We start from the raw sequence: 25,085 nt of genomic DNA, 5'->3' as shown, positions 1-25,085 counted from the left end.
CCCTCTGTTCGCAGCTCGATCACTCACCGCCAAGACTTCCTCGACGGTGGAAATACATTTTTGCGTATCTTTCCCAGAGTGGCTATAGTATGTGTTGAATGCATCTTGGTATATTATAGGACTGATTTGCCTGTTTATGGTTGTGTGCTATTGATAAATGCGCTGCAATGTTTTATTTTGAAACATGTGCTAAGCGCTTCTGGTGCCATGGTAGGTGCTGCTCGAGTTTATGTTTGCATTAGTTGTCATGAAACATACCGTGCCAGATACCCATCAGCAGACCTAATTAAGGTGACCAAGTAGCATGGGTGCAAATTCAGGACAGTGAGTGTAAACATTCAGGGCAAAAGGTCAAAATGTAGGATAAAAATTCAGCACAGAAGGTCAAAATTCAGGACAAAAATTCAGGACAGAAGGTCTACATTCAGGACAAAACTTTGGGACAAAAGGTACGTTTTAAAGGCACATCAGAGGGGATGGCGGAATAATATATAAGTAAATAGGCACCCACCATAAGTGCAAGTCAAAATATGTTTATATTAGGTAAACAAAAGCTCTGACTTGCACAAATGCGTGGCTTATGGCATATGCTTGGTTTTTAAAAGTAACTTCCATTTAATTTGTTACATTTTATTTTTACTTGCCTTCAGGCCCACCACATGCCTTAATTGCCCAGACTGGCCCATTGTCATTCTGTATGCCACAATCAGCCGGCAGACAGAAGGACAGTGGGTCCATCACAGTCTGTGAGAGGCTGGGGAGGGGCTGCTCTTGAGCACAGAGGACTGTGAGGCGGCCCCAGTAGGGAGTTCTCAGAAAACCGAGGCATTTCAAAGGTGAGCAGTGCAGGTTGCTGTAACCCCCAAAATTACAAACAAAAGGTGTCCGTAAGAGGGATCGTCATGGACAACGGAAATTTACGGACGGTTGGTCACACTAGACCGAGCTAATGTTGTAGTGTGGTGATGTGTGCGTTCTTTATAGCATGCCCATCTGCACACATCACGACACGGCCAGACAAAAGAGGCAAGTTTTTTGATGAATCCCGCAAACAGCTGCACTTGTTTCCAATTTTATGTATGAAAGAAAACTGGTGGTATCCATGGTTGTCAACGAGTTAAAACCACAAGATGGCGCTATTAATAATGACGTTAAGTGAGCGAGTCCTTTTAATACAATGGAAACACTCAGTAGGTCTCGGCCTAGGCAGCACTTGCGCTGTCTTTTCCAGGGATGATGTATACACTATAGTGGGGGAAGGTCCGCCCACTTTCCGGCTATCTTTTTATAGACCGAAATCGTAAATGCCGCATTCTGATTGGTGTTCGACACGTTAGACCCGCCCCCTGACGGCCATCACGTCATTTTTGTCCCTCTATAGCTATCAGCCCCTTTACTTTCAAAACAGTTCTGTTCCCCTGCCTCCCCCCCTTCCCTCCCACAGTCCGTCACTTCTCTGGCCACCATAACCTCTCCACCAACTCCCATTCCTGCCTTCTTGCACAATCGCAGTTTTGTTTACAATGCAATAGGGCTTGCGTAAATAGAGTCCTATTGCATTTGTAAATGCTTGTCTTCTCTTCTGATAGGCTGAGTGGATTTGCAATCTTTTTTGCCTGACCTGTCCAGTCTCTCGTTTAAGTCGTGATTCTCACTGCTCCATTACCCGGTGGGAGTGGATGATGTGCAGCAGCCTGGGTGTGATAGGACGGGCAGACACCTCTGGGCGGTGGGAGTGGATGGTGTGCAGCAGCCTGGGTGCTCAGGGGCTGGACAGCGATGAAGGCGTGTGCAGTCGTATGTACTCTGCCATTACTGATTCTATGATACGTTTCAGTTGAGTGAGCTTGACGGCTGCAGTATGTCCCAGCACGTGGTTGGAGACACTCCGGTGGCAGAAAGGTGAGCTGTGAGGGTTTTGTACGGAGTGTCTGCACTGACTCCCTCTCCATCTCTTCCTTTCTCTCTCTCACTCTTTCTTTATTTGTCTCTTCCTCTCTATCACTGTTTCTCTCTCTCTTCTTCTCTCTCACTCTTTCTTTATTTGTATCTTCCTCTCTCTTACTCTTTCTCTCTCTCCCCCTCTCTCTCTCCTTCTCTCGGTCTTCCTCACTTACTCACTCTTTCTTTCTTTATCTCTCTAATCCTCTCTCTCACTCTTTCTCTCTCTCTCCTTTGATGGGCGCATAACGCACAATCTTTTCTTGCTTTTTGTCTTGCAGGCTGTAATTCACAGATTGTAGACCCCCTGACACGGGAGTCCCGCCATGTGGCTATGACTTCAATTCCACTGAGTTAGTGCCACCAGAGCTCAGTGGGTGTGCAGGCTGTCATAATGCGTGGCCTCGACACACCATCCTAGCAAGACCCCATTTGAATTGTGAGCTCAGCTAGACCGCGTGCACGCCACGGCTGAGGAGGTTGCTTCGGCACATGGTGGACCCTCTTCGACACACGGCGATGGCGAAAGGTGAGCAGTGAGGCCTGGGTGTGCAGGGGCGGGCAGTCACCTCTGGGCGGTGGGAGTGGATGGTGTGCAGCAGCCTGGGTGCGCAGGGGCGGGACAGCGATAAAAGCGTGTGCAGTTGTATGTGCTCTGCCATTACTGATTCGATGCTTTGTTTCAGATGAGTGAGCTGGAGGGTGGCAGTATGTCCCAGCACGCGGTTGGAGACACACCAGTGGTGAAAAGGTGGGCTCTGTGGGTTTTATCCGCAGTGTTGGAACTTACTCTCCCTCTCCATCTCTTTCATTCTCTCTCTCACACTCTTTTTCTCTCTCTTCCTCTCTCTCTATCACTCTTTCTCTCTCTCTTCCTCTCTCTCTCACTCTTTCTCTCTCTTTCTTTTGATGGGTGCATAACACACAATCTTATCTTACTTTATGTCTTCCAGGTTGTGATTTACAGATTGGCAAGGGATGATGACATGTTATGGCTGTACCTACTTTTATTTTGTTGTTTTGTGTAAATAAAATGTTTTATATGTAAATCCAAAGATGACTATGATTCTCATTTGTCCAACCTCACATGCATCCTAATTTTATAAGTGTACGACATCATCCGATTTGCTACCTTACACATTTTGAAAGCTTGCTATCACATTTATTTCTGGGGGGTGGACAAGGGTGGGGGTCATCACTCAAACTTAAAAATGTTCAATGTTCATTTTCATTAATTTTCATTAATTTCTCTTTAAAAGGGGAAGTGGGGAGAGAAGGGGAAGAGAAAACTGGAGACGGTCCTCCTGCACGGTCTGGCATCTAGGTACGGCACTGGAGACTTCTGTGATCCTATAGACAAAAGCTTCATCATTTCACTGCACTACAAAATAGCAAGACTCGTCAATGACACAATCATTAAGGGTAGTACAAGAATCTACCTGTCTTACTTCCCTCTTCCACTTGTGTCTAATAAAAATGAGTCGTAGGAATCAATAATCAATCTGTCTAAATAAACATAGAACAGATAGAATCAACAATGGTGAAGTACTACCTTCTCTTTATATTGAATACTTTAGATGTGGGTGCTTACCAGTGTAGGTTAATGCCAAAGCCAAAGTGTAGCCCAAGACTACTCAAGGCAGTCTCAACACAACAAACAAAATATGCAGGAATGGAGGGCTACTATAATGCCGCTTGTTAATTGTTCATGAGGGAATTAGAGTATCCGCAGTAAGTGCAGCCAAGGAAATGTTTAAGCCTGGAAACTCCTTACTTCAGGTGTATTTGCGAGGCTTAATCGATTGTAAGAACCAACATGAAAACGTTCATATCACGCCTCCTTATACCTCAGGAGTACGTGACCAGCAAACTCTAATATTGGTGCTCTGTCGGTATTTAGCAACAAAGAAAAAAGGCAGATGCCCAAAAGCGTGCCACAGAACCTTTAGAATGCTTTTCAAGCCGTTATATGAGGCTAACAGAATACAACCTAGTGCAAGCGCGCTACCGCCGAATAGCCAAGAAGGAGCGGTGTTGCAAGTGTGGCCCTTTAGGGTATCTGCGAGGTCCCGGTAAATGGGGAGGAGAAGACGCCACCCCCACCAAGACTATCCGGAGAAGTGCTTGGGATGATCGAGACCCTGACGTGGAGAAGAATGGAGCCGGGCGACTAGAAGCAGAGGGTAGTGACCCGGAAGTGCCGCGAAAGCCACGGAAGTGAGGATGAATGAAGCTGGGAGGCTAGAACGCTAAGAGTTCTTCCCTGTGACGTTGGTTCTTTTAAGTGGGCGGGGCCCCGCCCTCTCTATCCCTAGCTGCGGGAACGAAGCAATCATGACACCCTCACTGTCATAGCAAACGGAAATGTCCTGGGGATGCACACCCTGGGACATTGCAGGAGCTGGCCCAGGGGGGTGGTGGTCCGTATGGCCATCAAGCACTCCAGGAGGGGGACCGCACTGCCCCCTCCCTCTATTTTCAAAGCCCCGGGGAGGAGGTGGTCCCCGAGGCTTCGGGGGCCAGCAAGGCCTACCCTGCATATTTAATTAAAGCCCAAGAGGGTGGCAATCCCCTGGACTGCGGGAGGTCTGTGTGCCCTATTGCACCTAATTTATATGGAAGGTAGCAGTCCCCAGTGCTGCGGAGGCCCTGCAAGCCCCCGAAATATAATAATAGGATTGCCCCCGGAACCTGGCCCCCCTGGGGGCTCATTTAAATGAAGGTATGAGACCCAGCGTCATTTTTTTTTTCATTTTTACCATCAAGATTTGCTTTATTGAAGCGAGATGATGTTTTCCTCCTTTCGCTTCAACAAAGCAAACCAGGGTTTGCTATCACAGGGTGGAACCATGCTCCCGCCCTGTCATGGCAAACAGAAATGTCCCGGGAATGCACATCCTGGGACATTGCAAGAAACGGCCCTGGGGGGTGGCGGTCCCTAGGGCCATCAAGTGCTCCAGGAGGAGGAACACACGGCTCCCCTCCCTCTATTTTCAAAACCCCAGGGAGGAGGTGGTCCCCAAGGCTTTGGAGGCCCATGAGACCCACCCTGCATATTTAATGAAAGCCCCGGAGGGTGGCGATCCCCAGGACTTGGTGTGGCCTCGAAGACCCCCGAACAATTACAAAACAACCCCCAAGGAGTTGGTGATCCCCTGGACTGCAGGATGTCCATGGGCCCTCCCACACCTAATTTATATGGGAGGTGGCGTTCCCCAGTGCTGCGGATTCGAACACCCAGCACACATTTTGACTTGTTTTTACAAAAAAATGTAGGCCTGCGGATCCTTGTGGGACGCCCGTGAGCAGGACTAGGGGGGTCAGGGTGTTTCTACTCAGCCCCTTTTTCTTCTCTTTTAATCTTTATTGACTGTTTTCTTGTAACTCGGTTCTGCCAAATCACAAGATGGCTGCCAACACTTCCTGGTTTAGAGTGTTGGCAGCCAATCACAGTGAAGCTCGTGGTTGTGAAAGCCAATTAATCAAGCACGTGGTAGGGAGGGTGGGTGAACTCACTGCTGCCCAGGTATCGAAACCTTTTAAAACAAAAATTCTCAGCAACTACTGAACGTATTTACACCATTTAAAAAGAAGACGCTTTCTGAATCAAGCACTACTTTTTTGCCAAATTTGGTGTGATTCCGTTCAGCAGTTCGAGCTGTAGCCATGCCTAAAGTTTCCTATGGAAAAATGATTGTTTCACTTTAAAAAAAAAAATTCTTAGCAACTACTGAACGGATTTACACCATTTAAAATAAAAACGTCTCTTTCTGAACCAAGCTCTACCTTTTCGCCAAATTTGGTGTAATTCCATTCAGCAGTTCGGGCTGTAGCCTGTAATTAAATATCCGATGGGAATTAACATGGAGAAAACACTCTTTGGGACCCCCTTTTTTTTCTCAGCCCCCGCTTGACGAATCACCCCAAACTATCAGGATAGGAGCTAACCTGGATAGACCTTTTTGTTGGAGAATTTCGGGAAGATTCGTCAAAGGACGCAAAAGTTATTAGCAAATCAAAAAATACTTTTCCAATGGAAACTAGGTTCTAACTATAACTACCTACTTGCAACCACCAGTAGCTAATATATATATATATATATATCCTGGACACTCGAACCACTTCCAAATACCTCACACGGCGGTTTAGGCGAGGAAAGAGACACGGACCTCAGCAGTTTTTTCTGGGCAGTAAATCTTCTTTATTCAGAGAGACCCAACACACACAACGCGTTTCGAGCCCTGGAGCTGCAAGTTGGCTGGAGATCTGCTGGCTCCTGCGTTTTTAACGCTCCTTTCTTCACCCGAGATATCGGACATTCTCCAGCCCGCCTCAGCAAGTGGGATATACGTGGGCTGCTGCTAAATGCAGCTTGTGACTTCACGAGGGGCTTCATTCACTGAAATGCAAGCCCGCAGCCCGGTGGACACTAACTTCATGAGGCTCGAGCGTAAGGGGACCCGAGGAAGCACTTTGTGAATACATACGGCAACCAGGACACTTTCACTCAGTCACCTGTGTTTTCCCTGCAAGGCACCATCAGAGAAGGGAGTTTTGTCTCCGAATCCAGCTCCGCGCAACCTCCACCCAGGCAAGAGGAATCCTGGGAGATGTAGTGCAAGATGCATTGCACCGTGAGGGGCGAGCACATGACCTGGAGCACTGTGCGCTCCCACCAACCAGAGGGATGCAGGACTATCTTAAACACAGGTGGGGTAGCAACCTGGTAGAACAGCGGCACCTGAGGAAGGCTAAATCAGCCGAAATGCATCGTGCGAGACAGCTGTTAAAATAAAGGGCTTCCATTGGAAATTTCCCCGTGTGGCCTCTTTTCCTTTCGGCAATGGAGGGGTTTGTTTGCATATATATATATGCATATATATATATATATAATTCACTGAAAAAACCATAGGTTATAGACCATATATAGTTAGGAATTAGCATTTCCAAAACCTTGAAAATTCACTGAAAAAACCATAGGTTATAGACCATATATAGTTAGGGATTAGCATTTACAAAACCTTATTTTACTCACACAAAACCATTGAAATTCCATATATAGTTAGTTGTACTAACTATATATCGCGCACCCGCAATCCACTGCTGATCATGTCACATATTACATCATTCATGACATGGTCAGTGACATCACTGATGACATCACTGATGACATCTCAAATGACATCACTGATGACATCACTGATGACATCTCAATGACATGACTGATGACATCACTGATGACATCTCAAATGACATCACTGATGACATCTCAAATGTCTTACATATTGAAGAATGAGTGGATGTATAAGTGTCTGGATGAAGGATTTAGTAGGTGCGTGACTGACTGTATGAGTGAGTGATTAAATGTGTGTCACTGAGTGCATGGGTTAGTGAGTAAACTGTCTTAATTTGTGCATCATTATGTCTGTTGTTCTGTAAACTGCTGCATGTGTTGATCAGTAGCTATATGAGTAAGTATATGGGTTATTGATTGGTTGCCCAAGTATTTGTATGGGAGACTGAGTGTGTGTGGGTGGCTGGGAGGTGTATGACTCTGTGCATAGATGTGTAAGCAGTTGATTCACTAGATATATGGATTCAAAAGTGCATGTGGAAACAGGTGTATGGGCGGTTGACTGAGTGCATTGGTGAGTGAATGGATATCTGAGTGCTACATGTCAAAGTAAGAACATATGTAAAACACAGTACATGTGAGAGTTGACATATATAAATAACTGTGCATAAGAGCCAGTGAATGTGTGAGTGGCTGTATTGATCATTGTGAACTTGTATCAGGGATTGTAAAAGAGAGTAAATATGTGTTAGTATATGTTTGAATAAGTAAGGTATGTATAACTGTATAGTTGAGGAAATGGAGGTGTAATTGATTCTTTGCATGACTGAGTAGGTGTGTGAGTAACTCCATGGATGAGTGACAGTCTGTGAGTGTCTGTTTACACTGAGTGTATGTAAGGTTATTTTAGAGTCTGAAGAAGTTCATCGTATTATCACATGAATGATGTCATCAGTGATGTCATCAGTAATGTCAAATGAGATGTCATCAGTGATGTCATCAGTCATGTCATTTGAGATGTCATCAGTGATGTCATTTGAGATGTCATCAGTGATGTCATCAGTGATGTCATTTGAGATGTCATCAGTGATGTCATTTGAGATGTCATCAGTGATGTCATCAGTGATGTCATCAGTCATGTCATTGAGATGTCATCAGTGATGTCATCAGTGATGTCATTTGAGATGTCATCAGTGATGTCATCAGTGATGTCACTGACCATGTCATGAATGATGTAATATGTGACATGATCAGCAGTGGATTGCGGGTGCGCGATATATAGTTAGTACAACTAACTATATATGGAATTTCAATGGTTTTGTGTGAGTAAAATAAGGTTTTGTAAATGCTAATCCCTAACTATATATGGTCTATAACCTATGGTTTTTTCAGTGAATTTTCAAGGTTTTGTAAATGCTAATTCCTAACTATATATGGTCTATAGCCTATGGTTTTTTCAGTGAATTTCAATGGTTTTTTAATAGCAAATATCAAATCCTTTACAATGTATTCTTCTTTAAATCGAAAAATATTTTTTACATGTTTTTAATACAATTTTTTTTTAAATTATTTTTATTGTTTCGCTCCCGGTACGCGAACCGGTTAGCTTCCCGTTAGCTCAATTCGGAGCCGCGACCCGGTCCGCGAACCGGTAAACGTTCCGTTTGCGCAACTGTCGCGTTAGAAAACAACATCGTGACGCGTCACGTCAGCATGACGTTTCGCGTTTTCGCGTGATACGTCATATGACGTGCTACGTTAGCGTACCCGGAAGCGAACCGGAAGCGATCCGCGACGCGGCGCGGACCGCGTAACGTAAACACAGCAGGTCATGTGACTCGGTAATAACACTTTTCATTGGTTCATTTCAATTTTGGTTTCCTAATGATGTAATACTAGGTCATGTGATCTAAAAATAACACTTTTCATTGGTTTAGAACTTTTGCTTCTCCCAAATGATGAAAACCCCTCCTTCTTTCCTCACTCTGACTTTCATCTTGGTGAGAGAAAGACCCTTTATTTACATTGTGACATGGCTTCATTAGTAGCTTCAGCTGGTTCTAACCCACCACCTCCACCAAATCCAAAGAAGAGAGGACCACCTGCTGAAGTAATTTTACAACAAGAAGAGGAAGAACAGGAAGAGGAGGAAGAGGAGGAAGAGCCAAGGTTTTTGCCAGAGGAGCCCAGGAAGTTTAATCGAAAAGAGAACTACATTTGGCAATTCTTTAAATTTCCTGAGGGGCAAAAAAAAGTAAATGCACGCTACGTGTTTTGCCGTATATGCGGTGATAGACTGTCAAGGGGGACTGAAAAAAAATACAGTTACGGGAATTTCACTATGCATCGGCATATGAGTAGGTGGCATCCTAATAATTATAGTGCTTCCCAGCTACGTGATGAGCAACAAAATCCCCCTGCGATGGCAAGAAGATCGGTTGTTCCAGAAGTGTCGGGACCAGAGGCGAGGGAGATGATCCCAAACATTCAAATGTTGTTTGGGGAAGTGAAGCAAGTGTGCGTGCACTGCAACCAATTCATTTGCTACAGGGAAAGTAGCATCATTTTGATTATGAGAGCTATTGAAAATCATGTTTGCCCGAAACGCCCCAAAAAATAAATTCTTTTTTTATTGTTGCTCCTGTTGAGCCCTTTACAATGGATCGTTTTCGTTTCCCCCCCCCAAAAAAACCAAAAAAAATATAAAAACGTTCAGAAAATACAAAAAAAGTAAAAAACATGTTCAAAAAATACAAAAAAAAATATAAAACAACAAAAAAATTTAAAAAAAAGATCTTTTCAGAACTACCTCCCCGTTATAAAAAAATTGGTAGAATATTTGGAACTCTGCCAACCTCTATTTCTTTTAGTTCGCTCCCCGGAGCGCTACCCGGTACGCGAACCGGAAGCTAACCAAAAAAATTATTTTTAAAAAAAAGAACAGTAAGTATAAGGGAAGGAAACAGACAGTTATGTGAAAAGAAAGACAGCTCTAGGGAGTAAACAAGAGATACTGTTACCCACAATCCACTGCTGATGATGTCACATATTACATCATTCATGACATGGTCAGTAACATCATCAGCAGTGGATTGCGGGTAACAGTATCCTTAGTTTACTCCCTATAGCTGTCTTTCTTTTAACATAACTGTCTGTTTCCTTCCCTTATAGTTACTGTTCTTTTTTAAAAAAAGAATTTTTTGATCAGTCAGAAACAGTGACATTAATAGAAACAGAGAGAGTGAACAAGAGTGAAGAACTATGGTCCTCCTCAGCCACCCTCAGAAAACCAAGGGGGTCAAGATACATCTACCGTGCCCCCTTCTACCCATTCTGAACATTATTTGCCCTCCATCTTGTATCTTGATTCGACCGAAACACAAAATCGTGGACTCCCGTAACGCTGCTGGTTTGCGAACCGGGCCGCTTCCCGGGAAGCGGTCCAAAAAAAAGGTGGGAAAGTAATTCACAGACACTAAGAGTAATAGAGACGGAGTGAGTGAACAAGACTGAGGAACTATGAGAAGAGAGGGAGTTGAGTAAGTAGGTAATAGAGAAAGGAATGAGGAAAGTAGCAAAGGCAGGAAACTGAGGGTTAAAGAAATGAAGCAGTGGAACTAATAGTAGGTGAATGTGATAGAAATGTAACGAAAAGAGTACAAAATATTTACCTTATAATTGCCGTTAAATTACTCACTTTTTGTTTTTATACTTTCAATCTGTGAAAGAGAGAACCAACATTTGAAAATTATTAAAACATGTATTTAAAAATTACAAAAGACAAGGGAAAAGATTGAAGGACAAATAGTTTTTCAACAACTTTGACACTGACAGAAGCTTCTGCTTCTCCAGGCCCCCTACACAGTCCTAAAGATATACATTTTAAACTAACAGTATCTTGATGCAGATGAAGTGAGGCCTATCTTAAAACATGGTGCATCTTTTGCATTGCTCTTGTTTCAGAAAAGTGTCGCTTCAGGATGCCAATAACATGTCTCCTATCCAGAGGTTTGTTTGAGGTGAGGCCTACTCAGAGTTCAAGATGAGATTTACACTTGTTGAAGTGTACAGAGGAGATAATATCTGTGAAAGTCTACCAATGAAGTGAGTCATGTCCACTGCACTCTTCAATAAAGTACAAACCTCCTATGTTTCCCTGGACAGACCTAAACTTGATCTGCACAATGTGATTCGTAATGATAGGAAACACAGGTGATGTAATTGAAATACGTGCAATTTATTTTGCTCATTTCACAATCACATCACTTGTGTTTCCTTTGCTTAGGTATCTCATTGTGCAGATGTAGTCTAGCATATGAAAGAATACGCAGAAGTGCAGCACTGTATGCAACACCTTTGACACTTACAGAAGCCTCACCTTCTCCATGCCTCCTACACAATTCTACATGTACATCATAAATGCAAACAGTACAGAATTAATTATACATGTTAAATGGTTTATTTTTGCTGTTCTCAGAATGTATCAAATTTCACTAAAAACAGTGACTTGAAGGTATTCATCATGTAACAGCGGGGAAAAAAAAACACAATCAAAATGATTGTGTTTAAAAAACCCATACAACATCAGAAATCAAAATTCAGAACTCCTTAAAGTTAACTTACTTTCCATGACGTCCAAGGATGTCCTATGAACAGCTTACACTCTTTTGTGCTGTTATTACTTTCAGCCCGCCACTTTCTGAAAGAAAATCTCCATCGTTTTTAAAAACACGTTACATGCAATAAATGACTTCTTGCTCTCTACCACAATTTTCCACAAGGCCAAATCTGGTCAGAGCCATTTATAACTCTTGGATTTCCTGTAAGCCAATCCCGTCATTTGGCATTTCCGCAACTTTCAGAATTAAAATGTTGAAGATCATTTTCACAATCCTGGAATAGTAATATCTTCCCCTTCTTGCTCAGTCATGTTCTACATTTCCTATGACACTGATACTGCTTACTATGAAGCAGACTTACACTACCTCTATGACTACTACAATTATTTAATTCTCTACATCACTTTTAATCACAAAGCAATGTAAAACAGTAGACAGCATTGCAGACTTACATTCCCTCTACTCCATGTTTTGATTGGCTGCTTCAATTAGCTTATAAAAAGAAACAGTTTTTCTGAACTCATTGAAAGTGCACGTATTTCTTCATGACGTCCAGTCCTATGGTTAGAAGTTATGTCTCTGAACTACACTTATCCTCAAGGCCAAATTGTGTAGGAGCCATTAGAACTTCTTGAAATTCCACAGAGCACATCCCGAGATTATTTCCCTAAAATTTTGGTTTTAAAAACACCAGGTAAGAGTTTTTAAGGTCATACGGCAATTTTTTTTTGAAAATTAAAACAGAATCATTGCAGAATGACCAGCCATTTCTAGACTTTAAATAAGCTGTGTAATGTCCTGATGTTATTGAAGGGCCGTCATGATATATAATTGCTGCAGTTACAAAAGTCCTTCCTGATATTGACAACTGCGAAGCTACAAAATTTTTAATTAAAGTTGTCAATTTTGTTCCATCAGGCCTACATCGTTGGAACATTAAAATGACATACTGGCCATATGTTCGTATAAATAATGTGGACATCATTTCAGATTTACATTGGCTACACTCCATGTTGTGATCAGCTGCTTTTACTAGCTTATTAAAGGAGACTGATTTACTGTCTGGCAAAGTTAAATATATAAATCTTTCTGAGTCTACACTAGTAGTACTTGATACCATACAGTTCTCGCAGTCATGCTGCCATTGATAAGAAAGCCCAAACAGGTGATCTACATCTACACCTTCAGCATGCAATACATCAAGCATATACATTAAAAACTCCTGACAATCTTGCTGAATATTTTGAGAGAATTGTGTTTGGCCTGAACATCTGTCTAACAGATTTCGAATTTCAGACACACTTTCTATGTTTCTTCTATCAGTGGTACATTTCTCTAACACAGAATTTAACAAACTGCAAAATCTTTGATCAGAATTGACCACAATCTCTTCTTTTACATTTTTTAGAGAAAACAAAACATTAACCACTACATTAGCATAGCAGTTGACACCAGAACTGTTTTCAAACTGAAAACCAACAACATCTTCAACAGAATCCTTTTTGTTTCTGCTTGTAATTTTAGGTTCATTGACTTTTTGTCTTTTTGCTACAACCTCCCCAGTATTGTTCTCATTTCTTCGTTTCCGGCCTACCACACGTTTCTCAAACAAAGGATACTGAGGCAAATGTGGCGCATACTCTCTTCTTAACCTATTGTATTCCTTAACACAATCTAGATCCGCACAAATGTTTGTGACATCACACTCAATCAAGTACAATCCCGATAAAGTTCTAACTCGTGACAATGCCACATATGCCATACCCTCCTTGAACACAGAACTGCCAATATTCACCAATGCACTGTCTACACTTAAACCTTGTGATTTATGGATTGTCACCGCATATGCCAAGCAAACAGGAAACTGCTTACGGCGAACATATAAGTCTTTTACAAGCAAAAATCTAGCAGAACAACGACCAATTAGCTGTACTTCCTCAATGCCATCAAATTTAATTTTTAAAAATTCAATTCCATCTCTATTTCTGTATTTCACAAAATCAACAACATTACCCATTGATCCATTTACCAGACCTCTTTCAACATGTAAATTCCTTCTTAAAATTATACGGCAGTTCAAGCACACATTCAGAGTCTTTTCAAAACCTGCAGTTTTAGATATACTCTTCTCTAATGAATCCAATTTTGTTTTCAGATTCTCAGACAAAATAATTGTTGATCCCATATGCTCTACTCTATCAATAGCTTCCAGTTTCACAATCTCTTGCTTTTCTAAATGCAACATTTTGTTGTTAAATTTGGCACATTCTGCAAGAGTTGGCATCAAACATATTCCAGATTTCTTCTCAGTAATTTTCTGAAAAATATTCTCAGGCACAACATCTTGTTCTGGATATAAATTTGACAGTAATCGTGCATGTAAAGCTTCTTTCCCATGCTCGGTCACTTTTCCAATTCTAACATCTTGTAGAATAGTCTTGTAAACTTCATCCTTCGCCTGACGCATATTTTCATGCAGTTCAGCATAATTGAAGTTTAACCATATATTGACGTTGCCAATGCTGCCTAGGCACTTCCTGGTATCTTCATGCGTGAGCATTTTGAACACAGGTTGCCCTTTCACTGGTGTCAGCTGCAGAAGATCTCCGAAAACAATGATGTGTTTGCCACCAAATAACACATCATACTCTGTTTTGAGAACTTCTTGCATCCTCAAATGCACAAAGGCAAGCATGACATTGGAAACCATGCTTACTTCGTCAATGATAACAAGTTTCATTTTCCTCAAGATTCTTGAAACTTCAAAACAAGCATCTCCAGATAGCTTGTGATATTGTAATTTGTTGTCATGCTCCACTGGCAGCATCAGTAAACGATGTAAAGTAATCCCTTTAATATTATGTGCTGCCAGTCCAGTTGGAGCAGTGACAACACAAGACAGTGATGACTCTGTCCTTTCCTGCAAATAGCATGAAATTGCTTTAATGAGGAAACTTTTTCCAGTTCCCGCTTCTCCACTCACGTACAGTCGGACAGGCTTCAACGACGTACATGAGCACTCTTTCTTATCATGACTTAATCCATGATCAATTTGCATGGTAACTTCGTCATATATTTTCCTCTGCTCAACGTTGAGTTGTCTTTCCAACTCTTCTAAGTTAACCGCATCCTCTTGAGCATGTGCCATGGCTCTTTCCACTTCATTCATAGCAGTGGCAGCTTCATTTTCAATAACAGGTCCTCCTAGTGGATCCTGACTCAATGAAGCAGAACTCTGACTGTCCTGAGAACTGTCTCTGGCAATCTCGGCTGCAATCGTTGCTTCCTGCTCAATTTCCGCATTCAACATTTCTACATATTTGGGAAAAGCAGGACATTCTATGGTCTCCTTGGCGGCATTGAAAGAGTCTTCGTAACAGAGGAAATCTCCAAGCAGTTCCTCTTCTGCACGCCAAGGCTTGAAAAGTTGCAAAAGTGCTAAATAGAAAAACTCCTTTTTTTCAGGAGATTCGCCACTCAATTTTCGATGGTTTACCAAGTGGCATTTTCTTTGCTTGACCAGACATCCCTCACTTCCTATTACAGCATACACTCCTTTCTCAGTATCTTCTTTGATGTTCCTCTTGAATATGTAATTTTGCAGAACCTCATACAGACAAGCATTCTCGAGGTGACTGCTTCGATTTGGATAATATGTATCCAACATGTTTGTCTTCAAAATGTCGGTACTGTTTGGCTCCTTTTCCGCCAAATACTCAATTTCCCGCACAGGTTTGAGAACTCGATTACGCGTTGCTGCAAGACCAAGACTCGCCCAAACGATACTCCTGGACTTGGCATAGAGACTTGCTGAAGACAACCGGTCAGAACATTCGTACGCTCCGATTTCTCGATGCGACAACATCTTCAGACTGAAACTGTACAACTTCTTGCTGAGGCTCTTTTCATGGGAAATGTCCTCCCACATATCCTTCAATTCTGTCTTCTCTTTTTTGGTGATGTAAGACGTCACATACCGAGCCACAGCCATACAGTTATCAGCCACAAACTGTATATCCATGTTAGCATTCCACATGGACAAAATCACCGGGTTGTAGTCGTTGATGTACTTGGACTCTTCGTTCCTCTTCAAATTGTAAGTGTTTTTAGGTGATTTCTTCATGACATTGTGTCGCAGCGAAGACATCAAACTGTTTACTCTTCCTTTAGAAATCACCGGTCGTGGAAAGCCGAAACGACATTTAGTGTAGAACTTGTCCTTGTTTCGGAATTTACGACGGCAGTACTTTCCACATCGATGGCTTTGGAAACGCAGAACTTTTTCTCTTAGGCTTTTCTTCTCCTTTGCGTTTGGAACAGCACACGTAGAATACTGTTGGATGAAACTCATCACTGAGTCTTCTGGATCCGTTCCAAATTTAGGTGCATCCTTGATCCACAGCAACATATGTATATGAGGAGCACCTCTTGCTTGGTACTCCTTCCTCCAGAAGAAATCCAACACCTCTCCAAGAGGTGGATTCTTCTTATTCATGATGAAAGACATCATAGCTTCAAATCTATGATTGAAGTACCTACATACATTGACTGGATCCAAAGAGCACAGTTCTCCGGGTGTCTTGAATTCGATGTTATCTACGTTAGCATTTGCCTCCTGTAGAAATTCAAGTAAGTCTTCCCAGCCATACTCGGCACAGCTCAGAGTGAGGAACCATGTGGGAGTACCTAAGTTCCTCAGCATACATTTTAAATCACCATGACGACGGTACCAGTACTCATTAGTACCACGCTGACACGCCATGAGATTAATCAGGTGAGAATCTAAAATACTGTCTTGGACATTGACTTTATCCATAAAGTCACTTGCCGAGATGTTTTGCATGTGTATACTACTTTTCAAGATGTGGTTCACTGCATATGACAGTCCAGACAGATCGCTTTCAAACAGGAGATGAAACAAATAAGGAATGCATTGTCGAAACCTAGCATCTCCTGCATACAATCGCAAAGTCCGGTATTCAGAAGCAGGAATTTGATGAGGTCGCTCATCATATCTTCCTCCCTGACCTGTTGGAAAAAGCTGTGGGAAACACCGAGCTTCCAAACTTTCCTCCCAAACACTAATGGGACTCCCTTTGGCTTGTTTCATTTGAAACAACTCAATAGCATTCCCCATGACTTCCTTGGAATGCAAAGGATGAACACTATAATGTTCATATATTTCTTCACTAGTACAGGGTTCTACTTTCTCAATTTGACCAGCACACAAATCGCTATCCTCTTCCTCACTTACTTCCTCTTCTGCAACATATACATTTTTATAGTATTTATTATATTTTTTCAAATACAATGTTGCCCTTTTGACTTTCCTAACATCTACTAAATCTTGCCATATTTTCTTATTCTTTGTCGGAACCCCATTAACTAAGATAACCAGAGGTTCCTCTTCCACTTTTTCTACTCCAATTGTGTTAATGTTTTTCTTCAAATCTAGAGGCAAATAAACAACTCTTCCCTTTAATCCTCTCTGTAAATCTGATGGAGGCAATTTCCCTGTCTTTGGCTCCATTCTTACAATAGCCTGAAAGGGATGGATACTTTGAATCAAAATAGATTCATAAGTATTTAAATCCTTCAATTCAGAAGGAATCTCAACCAATTCCAGATTATTATGAACTGCTCTAGCAGGCATCTGGTTTTGATTTAATTTGCAACAACAATAACTACACACACGTTGATCCAATCCCAAATCAAAACAATTTTCTACCATCAAGTTTGTTGCGAAATCCTTCCATTCACTATTATTTTCCCTTTCACTTTTTGCATATAAATCCACTAACTTAGTCTGATTCTTATAATAAGTGCGTCGACAACACACACAAGTGAAATTAGGCCTCTCACTTGATTTCACCTCAAACGTCGCAATTTCCCTCTGGAAATTATCTGTACTGGAAACCTGTACACTATCTTCCACATGACCCTCTTCTTCTTGCTCAATTTCAACATTCTCCTCTTTACTTCCAAAGTAACAAAACTCAATTTCTTCACATATATTCTTCACATCTATTTCAGAACCATGCAAAAGAGCAGCGCATAATTGTTTAAGCATGATTGCTGGACTCTTAGCATAATACAACATTCTAACTAATTTCCTCACTTTATTATGATGCACTGCTAGCATCCTGAAATGATGAAAAACACTCTGGCATACTCTCCTGGAAAGACAAGCCAGTGAATGACCATGCAAACCTGTCACTTCTCTTACTCTGCAAGGATCTAATTCTTGCAACAACCTTATTTTCTGCTTCAAACTTTTCTTATTAAATGACCGTACAAAATCACAAAGCAAATTGATGGAATCCTGTCGCACACTGCAAATACTACTACACTTCCAGGTGTACACAGGACCCTTAGCACGTCTTCCTAAAACCTCATTACCTAACACCTCTTCTGTCTCTGTTGTCACAAGTTTTTCTTTTTCAACTGGACAACCATCTTTCACTTCATAAGCACGACCACTGGTGTCAACTGCATGCACCAAATCATTATCCTGGAAATAACTCTCCTCATTAAAAAATGCCTCACAGCTTGAACTATGCATCCATTCTCCAGAAAAAACTTCACAAAAATTACTACGATTAACTATTCTCTTCCATCTACTATTTCTTTTGAAATCATAAATTGCCTTGTTTAGCTTCCTAATTCTATTGATTATCAAAATAAATAACTTACGTTTAATTTCAAATGCCTGATCAATAACTTTCTCAATTTTTTTTTTCTCTTATAAAAAACCAGTTTCTGTTGACCTTTCTTAATATTTTTTAACAAATTGCCAATTATCCTGTTGCGGAACATTCGTTTACGAATCTCCCTAAACTGTTGTTTCCTTCTACTATCATGCACAGAGTTATCTCTTGCTCTAGCAGTAACATTTTTCATTGGCCTTTCCTTTCCATTTGAATTCCTTCTCGTTTTATGGACTGAAACATTTTCTGTAGTAATATTTTTTTTACTACACATATTTCTTATGAAATATTTTGTGGTCTTACCCGGTGCTTTCTTCGTGACTTGACAAATCTTTTTGTTAGAGGACTGCTGCTCATTTTTTTTCACCTGCTGTCTTTGACGTTTTGCAGCCTTTCTCTGTCTTTCTATTGTAGGCATGGTGAAATCTTGAAATGATCTGCAGTTGAATCTGTGGTAAAATATAATAAAAAATGTTATTAACCAGTATTACCAAACAGTAAAACAATAACAGTGATCAAAAACTTAACACACTACTTGACATTTTAAATAAAAGATTTTTTAGTCCTTGCAAATTTACAATACAGAAATACCAGAAAAGAAATGACATTTATATTTATGTTACCTATGCTATTTTATATGTGAATCTGATCTAATTTTATGAGCATATTTTAATCTTTTATTGAAGACACTACACATAACCTGCTTTTGAAGGTGTCTTTATTTTTAAATTAAACGGTTTACCTTTTTACTTTTTATTAATTATAAATTTTAAAAATAAATGTTTATATTTCCATAGGCTCAAGCAGGTCAGCTTCCCATCCTATGTCATATAATTCGGACAAATCTGCATCCTCATCACGCTCTTCTTCATCCTCAGGATTTAAATCATCCAAGGGATCAACATCCACTGATGTTTCAATTACAAGTTCAATGATGAGGTCAAAATCAACTGATTGCAGATTGTCGCTCATGTTGAGGTTGTCTTTATCTTTAAAGAAAGATTACAACAATGAGATGTTGCAGAGTAAGAGACAAATCTCAGAGATTATAATAGTAAAATTGTTTAACAAGAGTAACATTTTGCAGCTATTATTTAGCCATATCCAGCGATGCTGAACAGGTGAAGCCTATGTCTAATTTTTCACTGAACAGGACTCATCTCTTCTTAACCTTGGATAAGCCTCACCAACTCTGTGTCCCCTGCACATACTTAAATGTAAAGGGGCAGATTTATGTTAAATGGCACATCCCCAGGCATGCACCAGTTAACGTGCACCACTGCTCTGCCACCCATGGTGTGCCGCATTTACAATCAGATAGGAGAAACCTGCGTCAAAACCCTGCGCCTGCTTGAAGCAGGCATAGGTCTTGACGCAACATTGTGGAGATGGTGCACCCCTGAGCGTTGCTGGAGCTGCATCGCACTTGCGATACAACTCCAGCAATGCGCCACCTTAACGGCACAGATGCGTCACGTATCTGTGCTATTTTTGCCCCATGCTGCGCCGCATTGTAAATGCAGCACACCATGGGTGGCGGAACAGCGGCGCAGGATGACTGGCACATCCCTAGTGATGCGCCAGTCATCATAAATCTATCCCTAGGCTTCTTATCTTGTTAGAGATGAACTGCCATATGTATCATCAAAATATTTTGCATTTCCTAAATAGCGAATTTTAAGGAATAAATAGCGATTCTTTACCATTCCTAATTTGCAATGAGCAAATTGCTAATTGCAAGTTACCCATTCATTTCCATGGGCTAGGAGGCTCATAGGAATGAAGGTTTAATTTGCGATTAGCAATTTGCTCATCACAAATTAGGAATTTTTCCAAGGGTGCAGGGGTGTCTCAAGAACACCCTGCTGCACCCCTGAAAAAGAAATTTGGGGGCATATGGCACACATACATGCCCTAAGGGCATGTGTTGGCGTCATATGGGACCTTTTGTTTTTTTTAAAAAAAGCTTTTTGAAAAGAATTCACAAATTACCACCAATTTACCACAATAGTTTCCAAATCCTTAATGTCATTTTTACATATTTTTTGTTTGATACATTGCATTTAAGTAGTCACAAAATTTGCAAATCCTTCAGTGCAATTGCAAAATAAGGAATAGCAAATTTTGCTACTCCTTATTTTGCATCAAACTTGTTTGATACATACCATTTGTCTAATTTACATTTGCAAAGGCCGAAATTCGTAGAATTTTGATCTTTGCGAATGCTAATTAACTTGATACATATGGCCCCAAGTGAGGCCTGTCTTGCGACATGGTGCATCTTTTGCATCACTGCTGCATTGGTTTCATGTGGTACGTTTTTTTTACACCATGACACATCTGCCTAAATGCATCAATTTGTAATTTTGTCGCCTCATACCAAATCTTTTGCACCGCCGCTGCATCATAAAAGTGACGCACAGTGGCACAAAAGAGGCATACACCTATCATAAATCTGTCCCTAGCATTTTAAATGATTAATCCAGGATGACGATAAGGTGTGGCCTATCCAGAGGTTTGTTTAAGGTGAGGCCTACTCAGGATTGCAGATTAAAGTTACGCTTGATGAAGAATACAGAGGAGATAATACATGTAAAGGCCTACCAATGAAGTAAGTAATGTCCACTTTATTGCGCCAGTCATCATAAATGTATCCCTAAGCTTCTTATCTTGTTACAGATGAACCACCATATGTACCATCAAACTATTTTGCATTTCCTAAATAGCAAATTTTAAGGAATAAATAGCAATTCTTTACCATTCCTAATTTGCAATGAGCAAATTGCTAATTGCAAATTAGCACCGCCGCTGCATCATAAAAGTGACGCACAGTGACACAAAAGAGGCATACACCTATCATAAATCTGTCCCTAGCATTTTAAATGATTAATCCAGGATGACAATAAGGTGTGGCCTATCCAAAGGTTTGTTTAAGTTGAGGCCTACTCAGGATTGCAGATTAAAGTTACGCTTGATGAAGAATACAGAGGAGATAATACATGTAAAGGCCTACCAATGAAGTAAGTAATGTCCACTTTATTGCGCCAGTCATCATAAATGTATCCCTAAGCTTCTTATCTTGTTACAGATGAACCACCATATGTACCATCAAACTATTTTGCATTTCCTAAATAGCAAATTTTAAGGAATAAATAGCAATTCTTTACCATTCATAATTTGCAATGAGCAAATTGCTAATTGCAAATTACCCATTCATTTCCATGGCCTAGGAGGCTCATAGGAATGAAGGTTGCAATTTGCGATTAGCAATTAGCTCATCACAAAATAGGAATTTTTTCAAGCGTGCAGGGGTATCTCAAGAACACCCTGCTGCACCCCTGAAAAAGAAATTTGGGGGCATATGGCACACATACATGCCCTAAGGGCATGTATGGGCGTCATATGGGACCTTTTGTTTTTTAGAAAAAAATGCTTTTTGAAAAGAATTCGCAAATTACCACAAACTAGAAGTTGGTGGTAGTTTCCAAATCCTTAATATCATTTTTTACATATTTTTTGTTTGATACATTGCATTTAAGGAATCGCAAAATTTGCAAATCCTTCAGTGCAATCGCAAAATAAGGAATAGCAAATTTTGAATTAAGGACATTTTAAGTAATTTCCACATGTGCAGTGTTTTCAAATTATGATTTGAAAATCGTTTTTGGGGAAAAGTAATGGTTAAAAATTTATGACAAGGACATAATGGTGTATGCTTCTCTATAAGGCATTTCAGTGTCTCTGATGTCATTTTTCCCATATTACATTATAAGACCTTTCCCCATAGAGCACATTCCTTGTAAATATGCTCCCACCTGTGCATGGTGAATTTAGATTTTGACTGTTTGAGTCACATAGCCATGTTAAAAGTCACCCCAAAAAATTGCAAACGCTTTAAAAAAACACATTCATGTGTCTTAAGGACATTTTAAGTCATTTCCCCGTGGACAGTGTTTTGTAAGTGGCACAAAAGAGGCATACACCTATCATAAATCTGTCTTTAGCTTTTTAAATGATTAATTCAGGATGACGATAAGGTGTGGCCTATCCAGAGGTTTGTTTAAGGTGAGGCCTACTCAGGATTGCAGATTAAAATTACGCTTGATGAAGAATACAGAGGACATAATACATGTAAAGCTCTACCAATGAAGTAAGTGATGTCCACTTCATTGCGCCAGTCATCATAAATGTATCCCTAAGCTTCTTATCTTGTTAGACATTAACCGCCATATGTATCATATAACTATTTTGCATTTCCAAAATAGCGAATTTTAAGGAATAAATAGCGATTCTTTACCATTCCTAATTTGCGATGAGCAAATTGCTAATTGCAAATTACCCATTCATTTCCATGCGCCAGGATGCCCATATGAAAGAAGGTGCAATTTGCGATTAGCAATTAGCTCATCACAAATTAGGAATTTTTCCAAAGGTGCAGGGGTGTCTCAAGAACACCCTGCTGCACCCCTGAAAAAGAAATTTGGGGGCATATGGCGCACATAAATTTTAACAACATTCCTTTACCTCAAAAACGATTTTCAAATCATAATTTCAAAACACTGCACATGGGAAAATTACTTAAAATGTCCTTAAGACACATAAAAGCGTTTTTTGATTGCCTTTGCAGCATGTTTGTATCACTTTTAACATGGCTATGTAACACAAACATTTAAAATCTAAATTTACCATGCACAGGTGGGAGCATATTTACAAGCAATTTGCGCCACAGAGAAAAGTCTTACATTAAAATGGGAAAAATAACATCAGGGACAGTCAATTGCCTTATAAAGAAGCATACACCATTATGTCCTTGTCATAAATTTAAAAACAATTCCTTTACCTCAAAAGCGATTTTCAAATCATAATTTCAAAACACTGCACATGGGAAAATTACTTAAAATATCCTTAAGACACATAAAAGCGTTTTTTGATTGCCTTTCCTGCATGGTTGGGTCACTTTTAACATGGCTATGTAACACAAACATTCAAAATCTAAATTTTCCATGCACAGGTGGGAGCATATTTACAAGCAATTTGCGCCACATAATTCATAATTTTCTCCTTAAAGCACACTATTCTCTATCTAAATTAAAGAAATATTTTCTCACCTTAGCAAATACTTTGAGTTTGAAAACAGTCTCAGAAACACACCAATTTGTCTTCAGCAGAGCAAAAGGTATGCACTCCAGTGTCTGCAGCTATCAAAAGCACAGAAATGCTGTAATTCTTCACACATATTTCTCATGTCACCCAATCAAAACTCTTCCCTCACTTTTTTTCAAATGAAAACCCTTCCCCCCTCTACCCTTTCTGTCTTTTCTGCATGGCAACCACCTCTTGGAAGACTTCTGGTGTTTGCAAGTTCACACAACTTTGTTGCAATTGAACTCTGAACTCTCAGTGCACCTGCATATCCAGTGCATTCTTTCATTTAATGATTTTTTTTTGACCATTCAAAATACATCTTTCAAAGAACACATCCGTGCACCCTAACTTTCTGTTTTCAGCAATCAAAATCCACCAATCACTGTTACTGCTTCATGAACACAGAAACTCCACAGTTTTTTTCATTTTAAACTCTCATTTTTTCAACTGCCATTTCATTGCCACACTTCATCTGACTGCAGGAGAACCTTCTCTCACCATGTTTTCTGTCTGGATTGTTGGACATAGTTATATTCACTGGGCTCAAAGGTACGTTGAAAACAGGAATTTACCTAACCTCAATTTACAAGATGTGGAAATTAAGTGGTTTGGCCACAGAGGATTAAAATGTCACCAATTGATACCATTGGTGAAAACCTTTATGCATTTGCCCAAACCTGACCTGTTAATTGTGCACTGTGGAGGTAATGACTTGGGCACTTTGACTGGGGTAGGTCTGGAAATGCTTTTAAAGGACACCTTTGAGCAATTGATGGCACTTTTTCCTCAGACTGCCTTGGTATATTCAAATATATGCCAAAGACAGAAATGGAGGTGGTCAAACCAATTTTGTCCACAAATTGAGAAGTCGAGGAAGCATGTAAACAAATCTGTTTCAGCTTACATGAGAGACCATGGAATGGGCTCCCTGTACAACAATAACTTGCGTTACTACATGCAAGATATCTACAGAGGAGATGGAGTTCACTTCTCAGATGAGGGCAACAGAGTTTTCACTCTGAATTTAAGAATGTGCATTGGTACCTACTTATAAGTACCTAAATGTACCATAAACCCAAAAGCTCTTCTCAGAGCTACCCTACATCTAATCACTCACAATTATTATTTTACTCTAACATTTTTCACAAATTTTCAACGCGTACCGGGAGCTAACCTCGCGAAATTTTTTAAAAAAATGTTTTTTTTCCGCACATATAAGCCTCCTCAGCCACCCTCACAAAACCTAGGGGGTCAAGATAAGTCTACCGTGCCCCCTTCTACCCATTCTGAACATTATTTGCCCTCCATCTTGTATCTTAATTCGACCGAAACACAAAATGGTGGACTCCCGTTACGCTTAAGGTTCGCGAACCGGGTCGCTCTCTGGGAAGCGCACCATCAAAAAAGGTGGGAAAGTAGTTCACAGAAAAGCCACTGGAGACAATTTCACCAAATATAGATTAGCTCATACTACATACCAATCCCTACCATTTTCACAAATTTGATTGGAATTCCATTTAGTCATTTAGCCTGTAGACCTCTCTAAATACCCTGAGGTAAATTACTTCACAAAACACATCTGAAGTGTTGGAATTGACA

Source organism: Lissotriton helveticus, chromosome 7 (genome assembly GCF_964261635.1).
Source record: "Lissotriton helveticus chromosome 7, aLisHel1.1, whole genome shotgun sequence".
Classification (NCBI taxonomy): domain Eukaryota; kingdom Metazoa; phylum Chordata; class Amphibia; order Caudata; family Salamandridae; genus Lissotriton; species Lissotriton helveticus.
Note: the sequence above shows the minus strand (reverse complement) of the source record.